Genomic DNA, 6,831 nt, shown 5'->3' with positions numbered 1-6,831 from the left:
TTAGACATTGCTTTAGACACACAAATGTGGGTGCGAGCAACATGTATTACTTCCAGTTTGAGGAAATAAATTGTTGACATAAGATTCTCTAGCATGTGTGCATGTGGGTGTGTGTTTGTGCATGCGTGCTGTCTGTGAAAGTCTGCATGTGATTACGCACCTATGGCATGATGCAACCGTTCTAAGTTTGATTTCGAAGTTGCCCTGTACCAGATAGTTGCCTAGAGAGTTTTCCATACCTTCAGTGGACTTTGTATGAGTGAAAAAGGGAAAAGAAAAATAAAAATAGTGTGTTGTATTAAGGCAGCAGGACTGAAATTCACAGAAACAGAAAATAAAATCTAAGATACTCCTTTTACTCAGTCAACAGGATACTGCCCCATTATCAGACATCAGTTTTTCAGAGAATTCAGATGCAAAACTGCCACTCCGATGTAATCTGAAAATCTCTTAAAACTAGAGAGACAATTATGCTTAAAATAGAATAGAGGGACCCCTGGGTGACCCAGCTGGTTAACTGTCCAACTCTTGGTTTTGACTCAGGTCGCGATCTCACAGTTCGTGGGTTCAAGCCCCACATTGCACTCTGTACTGACAGCGGGGACCCTACTTGGGGTTCTCTCTCTCTCTCTCTCTGCCCCTCCCTTGCTCACACTCTCTGTCTCAAAATAAATAAATAAAAATCTAAAACTAAATAAAATAAAATAAAAAGAAGAATTCTAGTTCTTGAGAGAATGTAGTTTTTACTGTTATTCTTTAAGAAGTCACATACAGTTGAAAATAGAAATGTCTACATTCCCAAGTAAGCTCACTGCTATGATCCCAGAAGATATACAAGTTCCCCAGGAGATCTTTCCAAGCATATTGTATTTCTCTGCCTTTCAGAACACAAAATGACATTTCTCACTAGACAAAACTGATTTTTTCATCACTTTGTTCTAATCTGAACACATGCCCAAGGGGTCAGTAAAATTCACCTGAACTTTTATTTTAAAATAACCCGTAAACAATGAAATTAACATAGCCAATTGCAATTTTAACACAAGGTTCCAAAAATCCCCAAATAAAATGATAAACATTTCTATTTCTTGATATCTTTGGGATAGATGTATAAAGTATTTTAAGAAGTTCCAATGTTTCTAAATATTTCCCATGAAGTTAATGACAGTTTAAATCTATCATTGCTGCTATGGAAATAAGCTTATTTTATAAATGTGTATCATTTTATGCAAATACCGGATTTTATATTTTGTTTAACATAACTAAGTCTGACAGGTGACAATATCCCTTTACAAAATTCAGTATATCATTTATTGTCCTTCCTTTTTAGGAAGTAAGTAAAAACACTGCATTATTTTCTCAAGTCAGAAAACTATAATGGGTAAATAAGTTAACTTCAGAGAATAATTCCGTTTAGGGTGTTTATAAAAACAAGAGAGTTGAATCTTTCTAATTCTACATGGGGAGGAGGACCGACAATATGCTTTCCACCCGACCACTTTTCCCATTTTCTGGATAAACCTGCATGGTAGACCATTATGTGTAACGATGCCTCAGCCAAAGGCAATTTTCTTCACAAGGCATAAAGTCTAATTTGAGTTATGTCCATGATAATATAGGATTTATTTCCATACGTTATTTGTAGAATCCAAACTAGAGAAGAAATAAGGTCATGAGGGAGGCCAAAGGGAGGAAAGGAAAACAAATATACACATAGAATAAGATCATTTCCCTTCAAACTATAGGAAGTCTCCTACAACAGAATTAAACCAGTGGACCTGGTTAATTGTGTTGGGGAGCCCTATACGATGGTCATTGCAAAATCTTCTGAAGAATTACTAATCAGAAAGTTTTCAGGTAGCACCCTCGAAAATATGTCATCCTCACCTGGTGATAATACTTTTGTGCAGATTCCCAGATAATAATATGGATTCTGTTAGTTTTTCATGGTCAACACTTTCTATTCAGCTCTTGCCTATATTTTGTTATAATAATTTTTTTCATTCCATAAACAACTAAATGAAACAGCGAGTTTAAATCTATCCCTTTCTCTGACATTGTGACTTTTATTCGTTTATAGATATATTTTTGTCTAATATGTACTCTTAAACACATCTCTTTTGATAGCAAATATACTTTTTATGGTGGCAAATGATTATAAAATGACCTTTAACCCATAGACTCAAATACAGTATTCCCCAACTTGTACACAAATATTCATCAGGACACAGAAGATGATGAAATTCTCAAAAGGAAACTAACACTGCCAGGAAATACGTTGGCTCAACTGTTGAAAATATATCATTAACTAAGGTACAACTAATATTATATTGAAGAATGTTGTTGGAATGCACATGCGTCACTCATTAAATAGAACCTTGTTGGAGAATAAGGAAACTAATGCATCTTTCCCCAATGTAACCGTCCTTACGAAAACCTTAGGGATATTACCCATCAGAAAAATAGTTATCCTTCATGATGGAAGTGCTTCTTTTTGAAATTGTTCTATAAGAGCAAGATAGAGAGTAGCTCACACAGGGTTCTGGAATATTGTATGGAGAGTAGTAGATGTTTAAATATGTACTTGTTTCTAATATTCATATTCAAGTTAACTTGCTCTTAAAACTATTAAGGATCTTACATGATTAACATAGCAAGTTAATGAAAAAAAGTGGAAAATGACAAAACAATGGCAATTAAGGAGAAAAGTAGCAAAGCAAAGAGAGGGATATACATATATAATACATTTCCAATAATTACAAAATTATTTGTCTTAATTTGTTTAATGTTTTGCTTTTATTTTTGAGACAGAGAGAGAGAGAGAGAGAGAGAGAGAGAGAGAGAGATCATGAGCAGGGGAGGGGCAGAAAGAGGGAGACACAGAATCCAAAGCAGGCTCCCAGTCGTCATCACAGAGCACTATGTGGGACTCGAACTCACAGGACATGAGATCATGACTCGAGCTTAACAGACTGAGTCATGCAGGCACCCTGCAAATTTATTCACTTTAAATAAAAAATGTGAAAAGTTATACCAGAACAATGAAAGTCTAGAAGACTAGGAAAAATTACTCTTTAAAAATCTACTAAAAGAACATAAGTATTATTTTTTAATTGAGGTAAAATTGTATATAACATTATATATGCTTGAAGTGTACAACATTATAATTTAACATCTGTATACACTGAATAGTGATCACCACCCAAAGTATGGTGGCCATTCATCATCATTCAATTGACCCCTTCATCTATTTTGCCCACTCCCCAGCCGCCTTCTCCTCTGGTAATCATCAATACGTTCTCTGTATCAGTGAGTTTGTTTTTGTATTGATTTTTTTTGTTCTTTTTTTTTTTTTTTAGATTCCATATATGCGTGAAACCACACAGTAGTTGCCTTTGTCCATCTAACTTATTTCATGTAGCATAATACACTTAAAGAGCCAAAGAACCAAAAATATTTATTTTTCTGAAAGAGATAGAGAGACAGAGACAGAGCACGAGCTGGGGAAAGGCAGAGACAGAGAGGGAGACACAGAATCCGAAGCAGGCTCCAGGCTCTGAGCTGTCAGCACAGAGCCAAATGTGGGGCTCGAACTCCCAAATTGTGAGATCATGACCGGAGTTGAAGTCGGATGCTGAACTGGCTGAGCCACCCAGGCACCCCACAAAAATGTATTTTAAGAAAAACTTTTGTTTGAGTGCAATAAAAGCTATCTTCCCAGAAACAAAAGCAGAAAGTCATAACAATAGCCTGAATTAAAGCAAAACTATAATGGAAAAATAGTAAATGAAATAACAGTAATTATCCATGAGTCAGAGAAAACAAAACTGAGAATATTACTTAAACTTCCTGTGGAACTACTAGAATAAAGAAATCTATGATCAGAGACAAATCTATGACCATATGTCATCAAACATTAAAGGGAATACATTTTGGTATTTACCTTACTAGATAACCCCTGAACAATATTCCAATAAAAGCACATTTCAAAGAACAGATAAATTAATACAGACATGCTCTTCAATGTATCACTGACTTTGCAACAAAGTAAGGCAATCCTAGATATGTATCTTGAAAACCACTTGCCTATATGCACAAAGTAACATCACCAACAAACACTTCAACATTTTACATAATAATGATGGAAAACAAATACAGGTTAACACAGGCGAATTGTTAAATAGGACCATAGGACTGGAGAAGTGTAAAGCAATGCAAATGAAAATGTAAATTTCAAAATGAGATATACAATGCCTTATGAATTTATAGTTTAAAATGTAGGTACGAGAATCAAAAGAATTGAGAGTTGAGCCTCAAGTTTTGAAGATGCCACCTAAGGGAAAAAGAGGCTCAGGGAAAGGGGGGAAAGGGGGAGCAACCATCAGGTGACAGTCCTGGCAAGAAGACTCAGGGTCATGAAGGTGGTGGCAATGCAGTAAAGGTCAGACACATTCTGTGTGAAAACTGTGGGAAAAGCATGGAAGCCATGGAAAAGTTAAAGTCTGGAATGCAATTCAGTGAAGTAGTTGCATGGTATAGTGAAGACAAAGCCAGGCAAGGGGGTGACTTGGACTGGATGACCAGAGGTTCCATGGTGGAACCATTTCAAGAAGCAGCATTTGCATTGCTGGTAATGGGGCTGGATAAAGCCTGTGTTTACAGACTCTCTGGTGAAAACAAAATTTGGATGTCATATTATTATGGTTGAAGGGAGAAAATAAAATTTTACTGAACACTGAAAAAATAAAATAAAATATATAAAATAAAATAAAATAAAATAAAATGTACACAGTGGTGAGGCATCTGAGTGGCTCAGTTGGTTGGTCATCAGAGCCTTGATTTCAGCTCAGGTCATGATCTCACAGTTTATAAGATCAAGCCCCATGTCGGGCTCTGTGCTGACAGCATGGAGCCTGCTTGGGATTCTCTCTCTCCCCCTTTCTTTCTGCCCCACCCCTGCTCGTGTGTGCTCACTCTCTCTCAAAATAAATGAACTTTAAAAAAAAATAATAAAATAAAATGCACAGAATGGTGTTATTTAACATTTAATCATAATATGTAATTAAAAAATAACAAAGATATTCATAAAGAAAATATAACCTCAGCACACGATTTCGATTAATTTTTGAGGATAATGAGAGAGAATATAATTTAAGAGGGTTTGATGAAAGCTTTCAATGTCACATGAAATACTTTATTACTCATCCTTTTTTCTCTTAAATATGTTATAATAAAAAACAAAGAATAATAAAAGAAATACAATTAGCATTCAAAGAAAATACAAGTTTCGAATGTATAAAAAAGCAAATATACAAGAATTAAAATGAGAAAAGAACAAGAATATGGGAGAAATCTGTAATAACAGAAAATTAACATAATTAATGAGCTTGACCTCTGAAAAATCTAAAAGAGGTTATAAATGTATTTATATGTACATATTTATAATCCTAACAATATTTAAAAACATCTTCTGCATAGAATCTTTTGTGGCCAAGATACATGGAAACCAAAGGGATGCTACTTTTACAGTTCAAAAGAAATGGATTTGAAACGTGACCAAAAGATCATCTTTTTTTCTTTAAATGTATAAAAGTATTGAGGTGTACTGACAGGAAATTTTCTTCTCTAAAGTTTGACAAGTATTTGGCTGAATTTAATTTTTGGTTTGTTTGTCTGTGTTCTCCACTAACCACAGGCCATACATGCTCTTGTGCTTTACTTCCTGCCATGCAGTTATCATGAGCTACAACATGAATGTTCCGTTTATGTGTGATTATAAGAAGATAAAATAAATCTGTTACATTTAAAGGGAACTTCTGATTAAATCACATAAACCCACGGGCTTAACATACTTCTCTTTCTTTCAGCACAATAATACCCTAAGTTGAATTGTAAAAGCTATCTTGGACCCTAGAAAAATGCCATTTCTTTTAAGAAACATTTATAATAAAATGGGAGATTCTACAACTTATCTATTATCACTCTTTTCTTTTCAAATTTATATTTAAATTCTAGTTAGTTAACATACAGTGCGATATTAGTTTCAGGAATAGTATCACTTACACACAACACTGGTGCTCATCATAACAAGTGCCTTCCTTAATACCCATCACCCATCTAGCCCATCTCTCACCCACTTTCTTCCATCAACCCTGTTTGTTCTCTAATCTCTAAGAGTCTCCTACAGGCATTTCCCTCTCTCTCCCCCACACCCCCCTATGTTTATCTGTTTTGTTTCTTAAATCCCACATATGAGTGAAGTGATATGGCATATGTCTTTCTCTGACGTATTTTGCTTAGCATAATACACTCTAGCTCCATCCACCTTGTTGAAAATGGCAAGATTTTATTATTTCTGATGGCGGAGTGATATTCCATTATATATATCTATCTATATATCTATATATATATAATATACAATACATATATACTATGTATACATATACATATACAATATAATATATATATTATATTAAGTATGTATATATATATATATATATATATATATATATAATATACAATACATCTTTTTCCATTCATTAGTCAGTGGACATTTGGTCATTTGGTCTCTCTCCATAGTTTGGCCATTGTTAACGATGCTTGATAATGCTGCTGTAAACATCAAGAAGGTGAATGTACCCCTTGAAATCTATACTTTTATGTCATTTGGGTAAATACCTAATAGTGCAATTGCTGTATCATAGGGTAGTTCTATTTTTAACTTTTTGAGGAATCGCCATACTGTTCCCCAGAATTGCTGTACCCATTTGCATTCCCACCAACAGTGTAAGAGGGTTCCCCTTTCATTCTTAATGAAAATTGAGTGACAGA

At 34.5% G+C, this 6,831-nt stretch overlaps 1 pseudogene; it reads left to right on the top strand.

Annotated features, from left to right (window-relative positions):
• The first annotated feature begins 4,308 nt into the window (after positions 1-4,308).
• Positions 4,309-4,721, top strand: LOC128315051 (peptidyl-prolyl cis-trans isomerase NIMA-interacting 4-like; annotated as a pseudogene).
• Positions 4,722-6,831: the final 2,110 nt, after the last annotated feature.

The sequence above is a fragment of the Acinonyx jubatus genome, chromosome C2 (assembly GCF_027475565.1).
Source record: "Acinonyx jubatus isolate Ajub_Pintada_27869175 chromosome C2, VMU_Ajub_asm_v1.0, whole genome shotgun sequence".
Taxonomy (NCBI): Eukaryota; Metazoa; Chordata; class Mammalia; order Carnivora; family Felidae; genus Acinonyx; species Acinonyx jubatus.
The sequence above is the reverse complement of the archived record's forward strand: the minus strand, read 5'-3'. Positions and strand labels throughout refer to the sequence as shown.